Source organism: Papio anubis, chromosome 3 (assembly GCF_008728515.1).
Source record: "Papio anubis isolate 15944 chromosome 3, Panubis1.0, whole genome shotgun sequence".
Lineage (NCBI taxonomy): Eukaryota > Metazoa > Chordata > Mammalia > Primates > Cercopithecidae > Papio > Papio anubis.
Window position 1 is genome coordinate 160730765 of NC_044978.1, and position 21048 is coordinate 160751812.

Here is a 21048-nt window from a genome sequence, read left to right on the forward strand (position 1 = left end):
CAGAAATATGTTGAACCTGAAAACAAAACAGGCGATTCAAGAAACAATGAAATAAATATTAATTGAATAATAATCAAAAGAATTCCTTGTTGTCCTGGCTATGCAACATAGTATGGCCTTCTAGATCCTATGATCTGACCTTTGCTCCCTGCCAGCTTTAACCGTCACCATCCCCACCTGCCACCTACTCGCAAGCAGCCCAGGAATATTTGCTAAATAAATAAATAGACAAAAATACTGAGAGTTGAACTCAAACCTTTTGCTTTCTAGCCCTGTCATTTCAGCTAGTGCTAATAAGTATTCCTATCAGCCCACTTCCCTGCCTCAGTGGGTACCGTGGAGTAAGGACACTATAGTCTTTTTCTGATGATTAGTCCTTTCCTTATGTCATCTTAGGGTATAGAAGACACTATAGACATGGCTGGTGCCCTTCCCAAATCCCCTCAGCCTGCCCTGGAAGTGGCCTCTGGAAAGTTCTACATTTCTCTCTGCCTGAAGATGTTCCCTGACTAGAAGTGTACTTGGAAGTGCCCAGGAGTTAAGATGCCAAGAGCAACCCTCCGCTATCAAGAGCCAGCTTCCTTGTCCCTCAGTGGGACAATCAGGGGCATTATTCCACTGTTCCTCCTCTTAGAGGGTCCCAGCAGGACTGAGGTCCAGTCACCCAGGGTCACCTCCCCACCGAGTTGCTTCCTGGGCTCACCGCTCAACTAAACTGTTTGCACTCAAATCCTCATCTCAGTGTCTGCTGAGACACAGGGCCATTATTCCAGTCACCACCTGTGCTGACACAGCAGTGTAGGTGTGGAAGGTGCAAGATTGGACCAATCTTTTCTTTGACCCCAGGATACAGTTCTGGAAGACACTGGTTTTGGGGGAAAAAAAGGGACATTCCTGAAATACGTGAATTTTGACAGAATAAATCTTTCTCCTAAAAGTTTCAGATGCTTCAGCCTCTATGCTGGCACCCTGAAAAAGGAGAGTCTTAAAAGCAGAAGAGTTGAGGGGCAAATTCAGAGGGAGAGGAGCATTGAAAAATGCGATCTTGGCTACCAGACGTTTCGCTGGAGTGACTAACGTAGGAAAGTGCTTCTCTGGCGAATGCATTGGTCAGTGTCTTCCATTTCCCATAGGCAGTGAGCAAGGGAGGTTGTTAGAGACTCTTAGGCTGTGACCAGCTTCCAGGGAGCTTAGGAAACCTGCTTCTGGTGCCTATATAGATCCTGAGTATTTGAAAACAGCTGGGACCACTTTCGGCTGTCCCTATTCTCTGATTCATCAATGTAGAGGCAGGGATACTGGAAAGAAGTCTTATCTCCAAGAAGGGAGACCAGAGTGGTCTTCATCATTGCCTGGTTTGCATCCTGATCATCTTGGGGGAAAGACTACTGCTCAACCTCTCCCTAGACCCCTCCCAAGGCCCTGGACGCTGGGTCAACTGGCTAGAAGCAAACCTGCAGGAGACACCACCCTTAGGGGTAGGAGCTCAGCCAGGTGCTTGGCAGCTACCCAGATTGTAAATACCTCTGCATTTTATAGGAGGCTTCAGACTCCAAACTATGGCAATGAAAAAGGAGAATCTTGAAAGCAGAACAGTTTGTAGACAGATCCAGAGGGAGAGGAAGGGAGAGTATACCTCTGGACTTGGTTGTCTGGTGAAAGGGAGGCAGACTCATGAAGAGGTTTCCAGAGAGGACGGAAGTATGCAGATGGTAAAGCCATCAGGGAGAGGCAGTGCCGGGATCAGCACAATGGGTGCCCTTGTGCACTGTTTGGGGATTTTTGTGTTTGTATTTTTGCAATCCCTGTCCCCCCTACAACCCCAAGCTGGGGTCTGCTAAGAAAAAGAACCTGGCTTGCAACAGCATTCTTCAGCTCCACTTGAAAGTTTGAAAAACCCCTGGATAGGAAAATAACCTCAGGGAGCCAAGTCTTTCTGCACTTGGCGAAGCCCTAGACCTAAAATACACATATGAACACTTCACTCTGAAAGGCCTGCAGTATTCATATCTGAGTCATCTGAAAACAAATAAAAAGAGACCTAAACAAACAAACCTAATTGTGCACAGAAACACAGCCAGGTTTCCAGCCTGGCTTCCCCTCTGTTTTTATTAGTCAAGAGCCAATACATGAGGCTTTTGTGGCATCCAAAACAAGCAAAAATATTAAAAACCAATTGCCAAGGCTTCTCCCTCTTCCCTCCTTCCTTTATGATGCACTACACAAGCCAAGTTCTCGACTTCTCCACATTGGCTTTCGAACCTCTTTCCTTTAGTCCTGATAGACAGCTGCCTGCTTACTGGGCTGTCCAGGGGCAACAGCAACCCTGGGTGATGGTAACATCCATAAACATCAGCACTTACGGGACACTTCAATGAAATTTAAGGAGATGTGTTTCAGGTCTTGAAATGTTATTGTTTTTACCATTAATCAAGGCAGCTGGTTTGAGAACCAAGCCTGCCGACTTGAGTTCACTTAGGACAGACCTGTTCATTGCCCTCTGCCAGCATCCTACCAGCTGCTGCCTTTCTTTTCTCCCTCTTATTTATTTCACCATTACATAGGCATTCCACTGTAACAGGCATCCTTTGCTGTTGCCAAACCATTTTCCTTTCTGGTAATATCATCCTTTTTTTTTTTTTTTTTTTAAGTCCGTGTAGTTTGGTTGGAGTCTGCCTTACCCCACCCTGCTTCAGGAGTGTGTGATCAAGGCCTGGCCAATTGGAGGCACCCTTATTGGTGTAGGGATGGAAACTAAATCCAATTTGGGCTATTGAGATGCAAGCCTGGACTTTTCTTTTTTTTTTTTTTTTTTTGAGACGAAGTCTCGCTCTGTCACCCAGGCTGGAGTGCAGTGGCGCGATCTCCACTCACTGCAACCTCTGCCTCCCAGGTTCACGCCATTCTCCTGCCTCAGCCTCCCATGTAGCTGGGACTACAGGCGCCCGCCACCACGCCTGGCTAATTTTTGTATTTTTAGTAGAGAGGGGGTTTCACCGTGTTAGCCAGGATGGTCTTGATCTCCTGACCTCGTGATCTGCCCGTCTCAGCCTCCCAAAGTGCTGGGATTACAGGCGTGAGCCACCGCGCCCGGCAAGCCTGGAACTTTTCAAAAGACTTCTGGGAAAGAAGCACACATTCCCCCAGGGATGTGTCTAGCCGGCAGAATGTAAGTCTGGGGCCGCTGGTGGTCATGTTGAACCAGAGCTGAGTGAGGAAGAGGGATAAGAACTCACATGACATAATCTGAGCACCTGGATCCAGCCATGACTGAAGACTGATCTATCTTGGACTTTTCTAGAATACAAATAAAACTCCCGTTTTGTTTAAGCCACTTGTAGTTGAGTTGCTCTACCTTGCAACTGAAAGAGTCCATACACACTTCAAATGACATGTGTACTTACATTTTTTGCATCTTCCAAGTGGACTACTACTCTTTTTTTTTACTTTTGGGGATGATCTTCTCAAAAGGAAGATTTTGTTTGTTTGTTTGTTTTCATTTGTTTGTTTTTGGTGAATTGCAATTTCAGTTAAATGTCACAGAGAAGTCCGGAAGATCATCTACTTTAGTCCTGAATGCTGGGAGAAAAATTGCCTCTATCCCTTACAGTGGGATAAAAGATGAATGAATTCTCTCACCTAGCTTGCTTTTGATATGAAGAACAAAATAATGTAGTTATGACTGAGGAATTTCTTTGCACTCCATGGCTTGTTCTGATTCCAGGCATCCTATTCTGTGAGGCCAAAGGGACATCTGAGTGCCAAGATTAGTCTAGATCCAAAGCATGTGAAAGGCAACAACAACACATCCCTGCCAAACAAAACCAAGGTAACAAATGACATACAGACATTTGGGGGAAACAATGGAAACCGTAGGGCCACTGTGTTTTCTTTCTTGTTCTATGTGCCGTGAATAGGTGAAGACTTGGTCTGTTTTCTCCTCTGTTAGCTAACTAGAAAAGGCACTTATGCTAATGTTACCAGAAGAGGCCCCAATCTAGACCCCAACAGAGGGTTCTTGAACAGATTTGGGGGCTGGGCGCAGTGGCTCATGCCTGTAATCTCAGCACTTTGGGAGGCCAAGGTGGATGGATAACTTCAGTCCAGGAGTTCGAGACCAGCCTGGCCAACAGGACTAAACCCTGTCTCTACTAAAAATACAAACATTAGCCAGGAGTGGCAGTGGGTGCCTGTAATCCCAGCTACTTGGGAGGCTAAGGCAGGGAGAATTGCTTGAATCTGGGAGGCGGAGGTTGCAGTGAGCCGAGATCACAACACTGCACTCCAGCCTGGGCGACAGAGCAACACTTCATCTCAAAAAAAAAAAAAAAGAAAGAAAGGAAGAAAGAATTTGGGGCGAATCCATAGAGTAAAGTGAAAGCACATTTATTAAGAAAGCAAACAAATAATGGCCATTCCATAGGCAGAGCAGTGGTGTGGGCTGCTTGATTGAGTATACTTATGATTATTTCTTCATCATATACTAAACAAGGGGTGGATTATTCATGAGTTTTCTGGGAAAGGAGTGGGCAAGCCCTGGAACTGAGTGTTCATCTCCTTTTTAGACCATATAGGGTAACTTCCTGATGTTGCCATGGCATTTGTAAACTGTCATGACACTCGTGGGAGTGTCTTTTGCTTGCTAAGGCATTATAATTGGCATATAATAAGCAGTGAGGATGACCAGAGTTCATTTTTGTCACTGCATTCCAGCCTGCGCAACAGATTAAGACCCTGTCTCAAAAAAAAAAAAAAAAAAATTACTCTTTCCTGTTGCACAAAATTCAACATGCTTGATTTTAGACATAGATGTATATGGAAGAAGATGAAGAAAATGTTTACTCAGAAACATCTTCTTGGGGAGAACACTGGAATAAACAATTTGAGAAATTGTTCTGGATGACAGGAGGCAAGAGATAAGATCCCAAAGTGCCTGGTTGAACAGCACAAGATGGTTCCAACGCTGACTTCTAAGCAGGGTGGATCTAATTTTGTAAATTGGAGAAGAAATATTTTGATGTGGGGGAGCCGGGAGAGAGCTGCTTCGCTTTGCCTAACAGAGAGGAGAGGGGTGTACTTCTGAAGGAGGTTCTGGGAAGGGGAGAGAGGGAACCATTGAAGATGGGGCTCCTCCAAGGGAGAGTTCGGACACCTTAACTTTGGAAGAACAGAAACATCTGACGGGTTGTTTGAGCCGATGGCCCATTGATGTGATGGGTACCATATTACCCGGTTTTTGTTTCCCCTGTGAAGCTGCCCATAAAGTCTGTATTGCTTACAAACACATTTGTCTGATGCGGCACTCTAAAGAGAAGGATTTCTGTGTACAAGTTGAAACAGGCGAAAGCAGAGAAAACACATGCAAATACCAATCTGAAGTTCAAGTTGACTTCTGGGTTCTATTTACCTACATGCCCCTCCCAGTGGATGATAAAACTCCTGGGAGTAAGGGTCTATTTTCACTTGTTTCGAAATTCATAGCACCTGGTACAATGCCTGGCATGTAGCAGACACTCAGCATCGCTATGACGGATACATGAATGAATGAATCAATCTCTAGGAGGAATCAATGAATTAATGGCATGACTTGCAGGGAAACATCTGCAACAAACATGGCTCTGGGCTGGCCTTGATAAATGAAGACGCCGAGAGAAATTTTACCCCAAAATATGGCACCCTGGTACGATGAATATTTCAAATTCAAGGCCATTGGAGACCAGCAGATGCTGGAAGAGGCTTTTCCCTTAGCTGCATGAAGACTTGACCCACCAATTGGAACAATTGCTTCCTGTGCCATCCCTGAAATCTCATTGTCTATCCCAGAAACAAAGACTGAGTAATGTAACCACAACTTGTTAGACCTTTTTATAAGATAATATCTGTCTCTCAGGTTTGCTCAGATTCCAAAGAGAATAATTTACAATTGAATTTCAGTCTCCTGGGTCCATTCATTCTCCCTAATAATCATTTACTGCTCCTCAAAATAATTATCAACATTTCCCATCTCCCCTCTTTGCTATGGAGAAAGTTATATAAGCATCTGGACCACATGGAGATACTGAGTAATATTCTCTGGCAATTCCCTCATGCTATGTACATAAAATAAATTTTGTATGTCTTTTCTCCTATTAATCTGCCTTTTTTGTCAGTTGATTTTCAGCAGACCTCAGGAGAGTGAAAGGGAAGTTTCCCCTTGGTCCCTATGCTAGCTTTGGCCAATGGGACATTAGCAAACAGGCTTGAAAAGTATCTTGAGACTCACTCCCTCAGAACCTGGTGACCACAATGTGAACAAGCTTGAGATGGCCTGCCTGATGATGAGAGACACAGATACCAGCCAAGCCATCTGTGTCACCCCAGCTGATGTCAAGCCAATAACCAGACATCTGCAGGAGGCCCTCCTAGACCATCTAGCTCCAGGTGAGTCCATCCAGACCAGAACTGCCCATCCATCCCACAGAATTGTGTGAAAGAATAAATGTTTGTGCTTTTAGCCACTGATATGGTTTGGCTGTGTCCCCACCCAAATCTCATCTTGAATTCCCACGTGTTGTGGGAGGCACCTGGTGAGAGGTAATTGAATCATGGGGGCAGGTCTTTCCTGTGCTGTTCTTATGATAGCAAATAAGTCTCATGAGAGCTGATGGTTATTATAAGGGGGAGTTTTCCTGTACAAGCTCTCTTTGCCTGCTGCCATCCATGTAAGACATGACTTGCTCTTCCTTGCCTTCCACCATGATTGTGAGGCTTCCCCAGTGACGTGGAAGTGTAAGTCCAATTAAATCTCTTTCTTTTGTAAAGTGCCCAGTCTTGGGTATGTCTTTATCAGCAGCATGAAAATGGACTAATGCAGCCTCTAGGTTTTGGGGTGATCTGTTATCCAGTAGAAATTGACTACACATGATCCCGTTTTATTGGTTAATAAATGAAGGCTTAGAGAAGTGCAGACAATTGCTTCAAGTCATGCCAATTTAAATCATGGATCTGTCTCATGCCAGCCTCTGGTCCCTTACTAGTGTAGCCCTGTGCCCTCTCTTCATAGAAAGAACTAGTGTCAAGATCAAGGTAAGAGCTTGTTCACTTGCACTGGGGGACCTACAATTAGAACAGGCCGGACAGCAGTGCTGTCTGGAGACTAAAGTGCTGGGTGGGAACCTAAAATTCCTGACTCCAAGTGGCTCTAAAACCCAGCTGCACATTAGCAGCATTGGGTTTTTTAAAAAAAATCCCGATGGCCAGGTCACACTCCAAACTAAATAAATCAGAATCTCTAAGGGTTAGACTCAGTATTTTTAAAACTCCCCTGTTAATTTTAACAAGCAGCCAAGCTTGAGAATTAGCATCTTAGATACTTCTAAATAGAGAAGTTGGTTGGGGTTGGAGAAACTGGAGCTATTAAACTAGAAAAGTCCCCTATGGGATAGACATAGTGACTGTCTCCAAGGATATGAGGGAGGGGCCTCCCAAGGAAGAGGGACCACGAATAACAGCATCATTGATTCGATGAATATACATTATGTGCTCAGCTCTGCATTATTATGTCCTCCCTCAAGGATAGAAGAAGTGACAATTATGTAGATGCAGAATCACAATCACACTGTGACTAACATTATGGTTATATGTTCCAAGTAATAGTAGCAGCGTGGAAAAGGCAGAGATTGCTCTTTCCAGCTGGGGCCCAGAAAAGGAGGCACTGGTGGTCTTAGAGGAATGAGGAGAACTCTGTGTTCATTCATTAGTGCTGCCCATGAAGGGACCGCCTGGTCCAAGTATGGAGTGACTAGGATACACTCCAAGTATCCTACACTCCAAGTATCCTAGTCAGCTCAGCCTGCTATAACAGAATACCATAGACTGTGTGGCTTAAACAGCAAACATTAGTTTCTCAGAATTCTGGAGGCTGGGAAGTCCAAGATCAAGGTGCCGGCTGATTCAATGTTCTGGTAAGGACTCTTTCTGGCTTGCAGATGGCCACCTTCTTGCTGTGTCCTCACATGTCAGAGAGAAAAGGTCTCCTTCTTTTCTTATAAGGGCACTAATTTTAGAACAGGGGTTCCACCCTTGTGACTTCATCTAAACCTAATTACCTCACAAATACCCCACCTTTTAGCATCATCATAGTCACTGGGGATTAGAGCTTCAATATATGACTTTGGGGGATGCACATTCATTCCATAGCAAGAGCAGGCAGGTTGTGGCCTGGCACTGGAGGGTGAAGCAGAGAGGTTGGTCAACCCAGGAAGCTGGGAGGTTGCAAAGGAGAATCTAACACTGAGAAGAGGAGGGTGAAGTGGATAGAGGGAAATAGCGACCCCCACAGCTCCTTTGTATCTCTCAAGATGTTGGGTACCTGAGTTTGGGGAGGAGTTGGGCCTGCTAGTGGGGGCTAAGTGGCTGCAGCTATGAGGGCAGGGAGTCAGCTGGTCTTTTTATGAGTGTGCTATTTGGACCTCTGTACAAGAATTGCAAGCCCTGATCTCACAGCAGTAGCTGCTGAGCCTTCTAGCACTTTCTTTTTCCAAGTGTAGTCATGGACTGGAAGTATTAACCTCAACTGTGGCTTTCCTAGAAGGGCAGAATCTTGGGCTCGCCCAAAATTACTCAATCAGAATCTGCACTTCAACAGGAGCCCCAGATAAATCTAGGCACATGAAAGTTTGAGAAGCACTGCTCGAGTACCCTCTACCCACCAGTGGGATGACTATGTATCAAGCCAATACATGTTCTAGAACCCAGAGTGCCCTCTGTGTATTGAGCCAAGCCAGCCCTGGTTTGGGGGGTAGCAGCCAGCAGAAATTGTCAGCCAGACCACATCAGAGGCATGTTAGAGGATACAAAAATGTATGGAGCAGGACTGAAGGTCAAGGGCAGGGAGTCGGCAGCAGGAGTTCCCCTGAGGTCAAGGGTGCTTTGAGGTGGTCAAGAATGGAGTTCCTGACTCCTCCTCTGTTCCTTCCTTGAACCCTTTTACTAAATAATGTTTGCAATCCATGCATGTTGGCAAAACTGCTAGCTACAACTTTGCCTCCTGACACCTTTTCTTCCCTTTATTTGTGAGAGGCAAGGATTTATGGATTCAAAGAGGGTTGTGGCTACCAGACCTTTGATCTTCTGGGTCTCAAGTGGTCAAAGAATCCTGGAAGGCTCAAGTTGACCCACACACAAGCTCTTGGGCACCTCGGGGAAAGGCAGATGGGTCCCTCGTGCATGCTGGTCATCCCGTCTGCTAATGACTTCCCTCTTTCCTAATGGTCTTCTCTTTGCCTCTTTGCCTCAGAATCCACAGCAAGTTACATTCCTGACTGGAGATGTCAGGGGGACCTCGTGTGAACTGCCAGCACTAAATCGTTTCTGAGGTTGGAAGAAATAGTTGGGAGGCTGCCCTCACCTTCCAGCTTGGAACTGGACTGAGTGCAGTCCTATGGCTCACTCTGCAGGCCACCCGCTTGGCTGGGACATGGCTTTGGCAAACCTCGCTCCTGGCAGGCCGGACTCATGAGAACTCTGGCATTTCGAAGCGTGTGTCAGGGCATGTGGAAGGATAATGCGGTGTGGTCACAGGGCAAGCGAAGACCAGGGAGATGGCCCTGCATGATGGAAGGGAAGTTTACCCAAGGGGGTTGGGAGTCACAATTTCTGAACCCTGAAATCATCCCTGTGAGGCATTGGGGAGTGCCAATTCTGAGGATGATGAGGGGGGCTGTGGGGCCTACGTTGACCCCCCAAAGCCAATGACAAGTATTTGGCTCAGTGATATGAGCCGATTGATGATTCAGCCAACATCTCCTCCTCCAGGAAGATTTCTTGGGTTACCCCATTAGCTTTTCTGATGTTAACTGCCACTAAGACTCCCACCCCAGGAAGGGATGATCTCTGCTGAGTTATTTCTGCCACTAAATTCTTCCCGTGAGATCCTGTCAAAAATTATGGAAATTGAAGCTTAAACAAGAGAGGGCTTTTCACCTACTGCTTGAGCGGAGAGTTCCCACCTGCCTGGCAGAACGCCATGTGACACAGAACGATTGAACCCGTGTCCCAAAAATGGTATCAGAGGCCATGAACCTCCCTCAGAATGACACTTTCCCAGCTTCTTGTCCCCTCATAGTACAGATCCAAGTGCCTGTTGGTCCCGAAGAGGGGAGGAAAGCTTTCCTCTGCCCAAACTAAGACCCTGTTCTTTTCTTGACCCATGGGAGTATTCATGGCCTGTAGGAGAAACCCATTTGGCAAGCGATTCACTGGCCCGTTGATTCATTGATCTACTGATCTATTGCTTGCATGCAAAGCCCCATTCCACCTGCTGGGCTTGTCCCCCTGCCTCCTATAAGACACAGCTAATGCATTTCTAAAGCCTGGGTTTGCTGGTCTTAAATGACATCATCTGGTGGTCACACCATCCTGGCCCAGGTTAGGTCCTGGTCATAGTCTTTCCTCTGACATTAGAAGTGAAAAGTCCAGGCTCTCTGTCCTTCTGCTACGGATGTCCCCTCAATCTCCTGTGGGCAAAGAAAGGGAAAGGGCACACATACTTCAAGAAACAATGATTTCCAGTTGTGGTGCTGTGTAAATACAGATTGAGGAAGGAAAACGTTCTCTAACTCAGCAAGGAGATAGTGCTGGGAGCACTCCCAATTTGCATAATAAATAGAGCACTTAACTTATCAGTCTGCGTTTCAGCTGCTTCATGTCGTTGGGCTCCTCCTCCCCAGTGGTGGGTAAGCACTTGCATTAGGACTAAGAGGTCTTCCCAAGTGCTCCCTCTCAAAAGCAAAGGAGAGTGTGCCTCACCAACATAGAGTTTCCTGGATCGAAAACTTCCTACAAGCTGGCAGATTTTCCAGCTTCAATAATTTAACACCTACTAGTACTTGTTACAAATATGTATTCTGTGCCAGGCATGGAGCTGAGTGCTTTACATATGGGACCTTGTTTAATTCTCACACTAATCCTGGAAAGTGGCTTCTATTTTTACTTCTATTTAAGAGAGGAGGAAGCGAAGGTTCAGAGAGGTTATATTGTTCAAAATCCCACGGAGTGAACCAGGACTCAAACCCTTGTCAGACTCCAAGCCCATGCTCTTAGCCATCACACCATATGACCTCCAAAATGGAACCCCATCACCAAGTGCAGGAGAACCACACAGCCTGGGATTTCCAAGTCCCTACACATTTAAAATATCCTGTGGCTTTTTCTCATAAAAATACTTGAGCTTGTCAGATGAGTATCTTGATTTGAGGTTCGACAATATATTCACCCAAGCTGTTTTCCAAACTTGCTTCAGCAATGCCTTACCTCATGGGGCTTTTAAAAGCACAGATCCAAGCATCTTACCCCAAACCTATTAAAAGTCAGACTCTCCAGGGGATAATCCAGGGAATCTGTATTTCTAAAACAAATTCTCAGGACGATGCCTATGCCACCAATGATCTACCATGTACGAGCAACTGTTTCCATGCTTGATGCTGAGATGGAGTAAGGGGAATAAAACATGCTCAAGAAATGGTCCTTAAATTCAAGAAACACATATTTCAGTAAGGGGGCAAGATAGATTCGAATACCAAAGTGTGCAACAGCTAAATAACAAGCTGTATGGCCCTAACTGTGGAGCAATTCAGAAAAGGTGCAAATCATGAACTAGAAAAATCAGAGAAGGCTGCACGGAACAGGAGGGACTTGAAGTGGGCTGTGTAAGATTTGGAGGCAGGAGAAAGAAGAGAGAAGGGTATTCCAGACAGGAAGAGCACAAACAGCAAAAGCCTTGAGGGAAGAATGAGCTGGATATTTTTTTCTGAAGCAGGGAGAGGGTCAGCCCACCAATCTGGGAGATGGAGAGAGAATGTGCGGGAAGGAAGTTAGCCTAAGCAGGGCAGGTTCTGGCACGAGGTTGGTTTAGATGTGGGTGGCACTAGGGAGCCATTGTGGGCTCTAGAGCAAGTACATGATAAAAGGGTGATTAAGTTAAGGTAGAGCCTGAGATGGTGACAGGAGAATTAGCCAGATCCCTGTTCTCTGGCTTCTTGAACACAGATGAGAGACTGCACCAGAGAACACCCAGGGGTGTCCTAAATCTGGGGCCCCCCGGAGGCCTTAGGGGAGGGATCCTTTCTCAACCAAGCACCTGATTCTGCAGAGGCTATCTTCAAGTGAGGTGTTGACCTGAGAAGGAGGCATTTGGAGAATGGGGTTGTGAGGTTGTTTACACCTGTTTCCTAAATGGAGCAGTGAGTGAGGGAAGGAGACAGCGCGCGCGCGCGCACACACACACACACACACACACACACACACACACACACACCCCAGACGGGGAGGCTCAGACTGAGCCAGAGAGCAGTGGAAATTCTGCATAAGCTATCGTAAGCAATTTGATGTGCCTCTAAATTATTTTGACACCAAAGCATGATAGACCATATGGAGAGAAAAAAGTGTGCAAAAAGAAAGGTTGAAAAACAATTTTTTACAAAATGAAGAAACAAGGGCTGATACAGAAAGAAACCAAGAGTCTGGCCTGATGGCCCTGATATACAGCAGAGTTTAGTCAAGTCTTTCTGTAAAAAAGTGAGACATTGAACCAGCTTCACTGGGTTGCAATAATTTTATGTGCCAAATAAATGGTCCTAATAATAAGAGGGAGAATTAATTGGTCAAGACTCTTGGTTTGAGGGAACTCAAGTTCAGAGCACTTCAAGACAAAGGGAAAGGAGGTGGCTCAAGTAGTAGAGTAGTCTGGCTTCAGGCACAGCTCAATCCAGGGCACTCTTGTGATATAATCAGGATATTCTCTGCCCATCTCTCAGTTTCGCTTTCCTCAGTGTGCCCTCACTTCTTGACACTTTTTCCTTGTTGCAGAAAACCTGATGTTCATCGGCTCCAGCCATGGTCCTTCAGAAGGAGAGAAAGCCTCCTTTGCCCAGAGTCCATTTTGTTCCTTTGCCCACTCTTGGACCCATCACTGTGTTCAGGTGAATGGCGTACTCAGGTTGACCAGCCTGAGTTTTACGGCTCCTCAGATGATGGGAAGACAGTTCCCCTTGATTGACAATCCATCAGATTTCCAAAGTGTTGGGAGGAAGAAAAGTCTCCAAGAGGAGAAAATGTGGCACAGAAAAGAGAATTAGATATTGGTGATGGTGCTACAGGAGTTCAGTGTCCAGAGAAATGCCCTCTAAGGAGAATAGTCATGGAAGGCTTCCCCAGGGAAGTGTGATATGAGTTGAGCCTCAAAGGGCAAACAGAACTTGGGCCTTGGGAGGAGACAATGTGGTGTTACAGCAAAAGGCATGGCTTGGGCAAAGACACAGAAGGAGTCCTTGCTCCTGAAAGATTTCCAACAATCTCTGGGTATATTCAAATGTCAATTTCCTCTCACTGTCTCATTTTGTGTTTAACTAGCGGTGGTATTGAGGCTGAAGAGAGCAGCATTGAAGGTTCTGTCTGTACTTAAAAGGCAAGATCAGTTGGGCATGGTGGCTCACGCCTGTAATCCCAGAACTTTGGAAAGCTGAGGTGGGAGGATCACTTGAGGTAAGAGTTTGAGACCAGCCTGGGCAACATTAACTATGTTAATCCCATCTCTACAAATACATATATGTGTATGTATATATACACATATATATTAATACACACGTACATATACATACACACAAACACACACCCGCACACATACACGTATGTTTAAATATACATATAAATGTATATATACTTAAATATATATATATATTTAAATTAGCTAGATATAGTGGATCTTACCTAGTCCCAGCTACTCAGGAGGCTGAGGTTGGAGGATCTCTTGAGCCCAGGAATTGGAGACTGCAGTGAGATATGATCGTGCCACTATGGTCTAGCTTGGGTGACAGACCAAGACCGTGTCTCAAAAAAAGAAAATAAGACAGGATCACTTACTTCTCTTAGGTCACAAAATAAAAGGGAACCAGTCCCATAAAATTCTGGGCAAAATGAGAGGCTGTCCTCATTTCCCAATGCACGGAAGACCCTACACTTCTGGAAACCACTAACCATGTTGGGCACAGTCAAGTTCAATGTGAGCACTTCCTTTCAAGGGTCCTGCATCAGTGCCTTGGATGGTAGTCACATTTGTCCTCTAAGTGATCCCATCAATCTCAACCAAAAGCTACTTCCCTCATTTCCCACTCACTCAGCTGGGGCTTGGTGAAGAGTCTCTATCCCCAGCTGTGGGGGTTCTGGGTAGTCTTGCAAAAGGAGAGGCTGATCCAGGCTTGTTGGTCCTGGCTTACATGCACTCACTCATTCACTGATTACTTATTGAGACTTTATCACATGTAAGACACAGTGCTAAGCCTAGGTGCTGAAGAGACAATTCAACATTGTCTTTGCCCTTAATGAGCTGTTTACTGGGGAGACAGATGTGTAGATCCCCACCTATTTGGAGATAATTTTCCCTTCCTTGCCTCATTCATCTGTTTTACCAACGACTATTAATCACAGATCTCATCTCTTTCTGCACCACAATCGCTGGCTCAGACACAGACAAATATGAAGCAATCTGATTTTTTTTTAAAAAAAGAAAAGAGAGAGAGAGAACACCTTTATTGGGATTTTTCAAGCTTTAGCTTGCAGGCGCCATGTTCTTTTCTTGTTTTTCAGGATGATTGGAGGATGTGACACCTAACGCTATGATTAGATATTTTTCAATTAAAATTCTGATTTTAGAGCATATAAAAACTTAACCATTTTTAAAATGTTGATTTTCCACCCAGCAATTTTGTTTAACTCACGTATTCATTTGAATAATTTGACAGTGGATATTCTTGGGGTTTGGGAGGAGGGATTTCTACACAGATAATTGTATTGCCTGCATATAAAAAGTCCCACCTCTTCTCTTCCAATTATTATGCTGCTTATTTATTTTCCAGCTTTGCCTTAGACAGATACTCTAGTACTGAATAGTTGCCTGAAAGTGGGCATCCTTGTCTTGTTTCTGATTTTAATGCAAGTCATTCACAGGTTGCACAATTAATATAATGCAGTCATAAAAAAGAAAATCTTCAAAATGTATTAACTGAAACTTGTACATGTTTCTTATAACATTTTTATACCAGTGGTAGCATACTACACACATTGTTTTGCACATTACTAAGCCTATACATATATGCTTACATACGGTTTGAATATCTGTGGATGAATACAAAAGAAACTGGAAACATAAGCAATTTCCAGGGAAGGGAACTGGGTAGGTGGAGTGTGTGTATGTGGCGGGTAGTGGGGGTTATACTTACCTCAAAGTATCACTTTAGCTGTATACTTTTTTGATATGTAATAATTCGAATGCTCTTCAGTTCAAAATATTTTCTGTTTCATTATGATTTCCTTTCTAACCCATCTGTTGTTTAGAGTGCATTTTTTAGTTTCCAAACTTTTGGAAGTTTGACATTCAATTTAATTGCCATGGGAACAGAGAATGTGGACATTATTATTTTATCTCTTTGAAAATATTGTGATCTAACATATGATCACTTTTTAAGTGTTCCACATGTATCTGAAAATAATGTGTATTCTTTATTTAATGGATACAGCATTTTATATAGATTTTAAAGTGTTTAATGTTTTTGTTTAAATTTAAATTCTAAATATTTTTGTCAATTTTATATAACATTTTTAAAAGATCAGTTAAAATTTTCCATTATAACAATTTTTTCCTATTTTTTTCTAGTAATTTAGTCAGTTTTGCTTTCTATATTTTGAGGTTACATTGGTAAGGTCATATAAGTTTACTACTATACATTTTTAGAAAATCATTTCTTTTAATGTTCTATACCACCCCTTTGTTGCTATTACTTTTTTTTACATTAAACTCTATTTTGTCTGACTTAAGTAGTATAATCTCAGCATTATTCTTGTTAGTATTTATATGATATTGTTTATCTTTTTCTCTACCTTTACTATAATTTTGCTATGTGGCTTTGACAATATGCCCCAGAATTTTAAAAACTTTAATCTGATAATCCCTACCTCTTTATCAATGAATTTATTCCATTTACATTTATTGTAATTACTGATGTGCTTGAAACAATTTCTACCATTTTATTTTGCACTTTCTATTTGCCATTCCTTTTCTTTGCTTCCCTTTTTCCTTCCATTTATTCTGCTGCATTGATAAAGTTTTCTATATTTACTCTTTTCCCTCTCTGTCAGTTTGAAAGCTGTAGGCTTTATTTCTATTCCTTATTGTTACCTTTATAATTCACACAAAATAAATCTGAAGTCATTCCATACTTCTGTGCTCATTTAAATCATGAAAAGAAATATAAACACATTGTAATTATCATCTTACTTATGTTGTTACTGTCAACTAAGTTTTATCTCTTCTTTAAAAATTAATAATTTTTGGCCAGGTGTGGTGGCTCATGCCTGTAATCCCAGCATTTTGGAAGGCTCAGGTGGGCAGATCACTTGAGGCCAGGAGTCTGAGACCAGGCTGGCCAACATGGTGAAACCCCGTCTCTACTAAAGATACAAAAATTAGCCAGTTGTGGTGGCACATGCCTGTAATCCCAGCTACTCGAGAGGCTGAGACAGGAGAATCCCTTGAACCCAGGAGGTAGAGGTGGCAGTGAGCTGAGATAATGCCACAGCACTCCAGCCTGGGTGACAGAGTCAGATTCAAGAAGAAAGAAAGAGAAAGAAAGAAAGAAAGAAAAAGAAAGAAAAGTTCAATTACAGACTCCTCGTCCGGATTCTAAATGGATGATCAAGTCCTATTGTTTCATGGCTCATCTGCTGGATTAATTTTCTTCTTGTGGAAATATATACATTAATAATTTGTTAAATGAATGTCTGTGGGTAATATATGTCTTCTAATTTTTATGCACCAAAACATTTCTTAATGTAGCTGGAAATAAAATCTTAGGTTGTCATTTATTTTCCGTCATTACCTTGAACATATTTGTCTACAGTGAGAAGCATTACAGAGCAGTAACTGTGAGCATTTGGAGTCAGATCAGCTCAGTTTGAGTCCCAGCTTCTCTACTTAATAGATGCGAGACCTTGGACAAGAACCATTAAACTTCCTTTTGGCTCAGTTTCCTCAACTGTAAAAAGGGGATAATAAGAATCCCATCTCACAGAATTGTTGTGAAGATTAAATTAGTTAATATGCATGAAGTACTTTGCATTATGCCTGGGACATAGTACCATTCAAGTGTTAGCTGTTGTCATTACTATCTCTGACTTCATTGTGGCTCATGAGAAAATTACCTTCAGTCTAACTGTGGTTATTGTTAGATAATCGAATTCTTCTCTCTGATTGCCTTTAAGATTTTCTTTATTCGCTCAAAATACACTTTCAGCCTGAGAGTTTGGTCTTTCTACCATTCTGGAAAGTTCTTAACCATCATTCTTTTATTATTTTTTTATTTACTCTCTTTCTCTGCAACTTCCATGTGCTGTAAGTTGTAGCCTCTCCAATTATTCTCCATCTTTCTCAATTGTTCTTACATAATTTTAAACTTTGGCTCTCTGTGCCATATTTTTGGGTGAACTCTCTGGTATCATCTTTCAATTCAATTATTTTTATGACTGTACCAAGTCTGAAATTTTATCCAATCTATTAGACTTTTTAAAACTTCAGGAACTGTATTTTATATTGCCAAGATTAATAATTGTTTCTTTTCCATATTCTTTTTTTTTTTTTTAGATGGAGTTTCGCTCTTGTTGCCCAGGCTGGAGTGCAATGACATGATATCAGCTCACCACAACCTCTGCCTCCTGGGTGCAAGCGACTGTCCTGCCTCAGCCTCCCGAGTAGCTGGGATTACAGGCATGCACCTCCACACCGGCTAATTTTGTATTGTTAGTAGAGATGGGGTTTCTCCATGTTGGTCAGGCTGGTCTCCAACTACTGACCTCAGGTGATCCACCCGACTCAGCCTCCCAAAGTGCTAGGATTAGAGGCATGAGCCACCACACCTGGCCATATTCATTTTTTAAAAAGTTCATTTATTGGCTAATATGGTGAAACCGCATCTCTACTAAAAATACAAAAAAAAAAAAAAAAAAAATTAGCCAGGTGTAGTGGTGGGCGCCTGTAGTCCCAGTGACTTGGGAGGCTGAGGCAGAAGAATGGTGTGAACCTGGGAGGCGCAGCTTGCAGTGAGCCGAGATCATGCCACTGCACTCCAGCCTGGGTGACAGAGCGAGACTCCTTCTCAAAAAAAAAAAAAAAAAGAAAGTTCGTTACTGTCTATTTTTGTTTCACATTTTATATTCTTATTTATTTCATCTTATTCCTTCACTTTCTGTTTTAAATACCTGGAACACATTTATTTTTCAATTCTTTTTCAGATTGTTTTACTATTTTAGTTTCACTTGAAGCAAAAAAATCTATCAATATTGATTAGCTCTTATCCCTTGGAGATAGATTTCTTTTTATCTTTTGGACTTTTAGTTTTCAGGTTTACTTAAAGCTTTATCCTTTACTGTCTTCTCTCTTTTCCTCTTTTTCTGTCTATTCTTCTTTTCTTATCTAGGAGTTTTGAGTTTCCTCTATCAGCCTGCCTGCTAATTGAACCTTATATTGATGATGGTAGCTCTTGCCTATTGGCAATGTGGGTGCCTTAGTGAACAAGTGGCTTGGTTCAGGTCCTGCTTCTTGTTCTGTCTTGATCACTGTCCACCTAGTCCCTCAGCTTCACATAAGCTAAAACCTCAAGTAGTTGTTTGTAGGCGCTTTTAGCAATCTCTTGTCCTAAGTGGAGAATATACCAGTCTTAGTTTCAGTCCTGAACCCTGTCTCACCTACAGCATATTCAGTTCCTGTTTCCTTGGAGCCAGATTAGCTTAGCTACACCCAGAAGCCAAAGTCTTGCCCACAAACTGCTGTATGTTTCTCTTCTGTTTCTGGTCTGCAAAACTGACTATCTCATTTGTGAGCTCAGTTATACCCTTTTTACATGCTCCATTAAAAAAATATTATCTACTACATATTTATGGCAGAATGGGTGACACAAATGTGTATTTACACAAATGCTGTCTTGACCAGAAGTGCTTTTCTGATTTTTTAACACAATGGACAATTGCTTCTATGTTACAATAAATGCCAGGATAAAAGAACCATATCCATGAACATTATTTGTGACCCAGGTCAACATTGTTTTCTTGTTCTGGTGAAGGTGGATACCAGGATGCTGTGAGTTGAAGACTAAGAACTGGAGCCACCAAGAGGATGCCACTCTTGCAAAGATGGTTCCCCAGGAAAGAGAGGAAACAGATCATGGGAAGCTCTGTTTTGTTGAATCAGAGAGATTTTAATATGTTTATAATCAGATAATAAAAAGCCAGAATAGGGAAAGCAGCTGGAAGGTGGCACAGATTAGTGATTAAGAATATAATCTTCTGAGTCAGCTAGACTTGGTTTGAAGAGGAGCTCTGCCCTTCACTGTGTAACTTAACATTCCCATCTGTAAAGTGGGGACAGCAATGGGATCTACCTCATGGGGCATCAAGAGGATTAAATAAGAAACTGTATGTGATTAATTTAGCACAAACACTAACACTTAGTAAACATATAAAAGCTCTTAACCACAATTATAACTGCTGTAATTGGTTAATTTCATGTGTCAACTTCGCTTGGCCACAGTGCCCAGCTATTTGGGCAAACACCAGTCTGGATATTGCTGTGACAGTATTTTAAAGGTGAGATGAGCATTTGAAACAGTAGATTTCGAGTAAAGCAGATGATTGTCTATCACGTCAGTGGGCCTCCTCCAATTAGCTGAAGCCTTAAGAGGAAAAGACTAAGGTCCCTCAAGCAAGAGGATATTCTGTCTCCAGACTGCCTTCAGACTTGAGCTACAACATCAAGTCTTCCCAGGGTTTCCAGACTGCTGAGCTGCCCTGCAGAATTTAGACATGCCAGCCCCACAATCACATAAGCCAATTCCTTAAAATCTGTTTATCTATCTATCTATCTATCTATCTATCTATCTATCTATCTATCCATTCATCCATCCACCCATCTATCTACCCATTCATCTACCTACCTATCTATCATCTATCCATAGATCTAATCTATCATCTTTCTTTTTTTTTGAAATGAAAGGCCTCACATATTTATTACTGAACCCAGCCAACCAACGCATTTATAATAGATTCAGAGAGGAAAACACGTCCAACTCTCCAGATAGTGGTGACATTTTCAGTTTGATATGGTAATGTGATCGTGACCTTCAGACAGCACAAATATGTGTGCCATCTCATGTGCAATTCCTTATAGACCTAGATTGGTTCTTCTCCAATGTCTCCTTTTGGAGTTGTACCTGATTTTATTTCCAGTTTTCATCCAAATCCACTGGGGAATGGGACGATTTTGCTTTTGTTTCTTGGCCAGGAATTGCTTAATCCTGAAAGTCTTGTGAGAAGACATGGCAAGAAGCAGAGGCAAGAACACACCACGATGGCGGGGAAAGGAAAAGAGTAATCTATCATCTTTCTTATCTGTTTTGATATCATCTATCTTTCTTATCAATCTATCCATTCATCCATCTATCTAATCTATCCATCAATCATCTTTCTTATCTATCCATTTATCTATCTATCTGTCTATCTCTCAGCTTTCTATCTTCTATCCAATCTATAAATCTATATGTCTTTTGTATCTATCTGTTTTATCTATTTCTTATCTATGTATATATCTATCTATCATCTCTTATCTATCTATCTATCTATCTATCTACCTACCTACCTACCTATCTATCTATCATCTACCTATCCATCCATCCTATTGGCTTTGTTTCTGTGCAGAAGGCTACTAACATTGGTGGTATAGGAGGGAGACATAAATAATAGTTGACTTTCCTGAGGAGGCACAGCATATGTGCCTTAGACAGGAAGAGGGGCTCCTTAGATAGATCTCTGAGATGGAGGGGAAATGAGGAGGCTTGGGGGTGCAGCGGGACTGCGGACATCTTCTCTGATGACTATTCTTTCTGGGATAAAGAAAGTGAGGTCACATCATGGCCGAAGGGGAGGCACTTTTTAAAGGACCGTGGGAAATCAGGGGCACTAGTGCTGAAA

General features: G+C 42.7%; 1 long non-coding RNA gene and 1 pseudogene across 2 annotated transcripts in view; one reads left to right on the top strand and one right to left on the bottom strand.

Annotated features, from left to right (window-relative positions):
- The window catches only part of LOC116274209, a 28090-nt gene extending 16466 nt beyond the window's left edge, over positions 1-11624 (top strand). The window contains exons 2-3 of the long non-coding RNA XR_004182827.1: positions 6150-6420; positions 9278-11624. This is a non-coding gene — a long non-coding RNA (uncharacterized LOC116274209). The remainder of the gene's footprint in view (positions 1-6149; positions 6421-9277) is intronic.
- Positions 11625-20051: 8427 nt separating this feature from the next.
- LOC108585895 lies at positions 20052-20526 on the bottom strand (annotated as a pseudogene). Its single transcript, XR_001902456.3, has one exon. The product of XR_001902456.3 is annotated as a 60S ribosomal protein L39 pseudogene (transcript).
- Between the last annotated feature and the right edge of the window lie 522 nt (positions 20527-21048).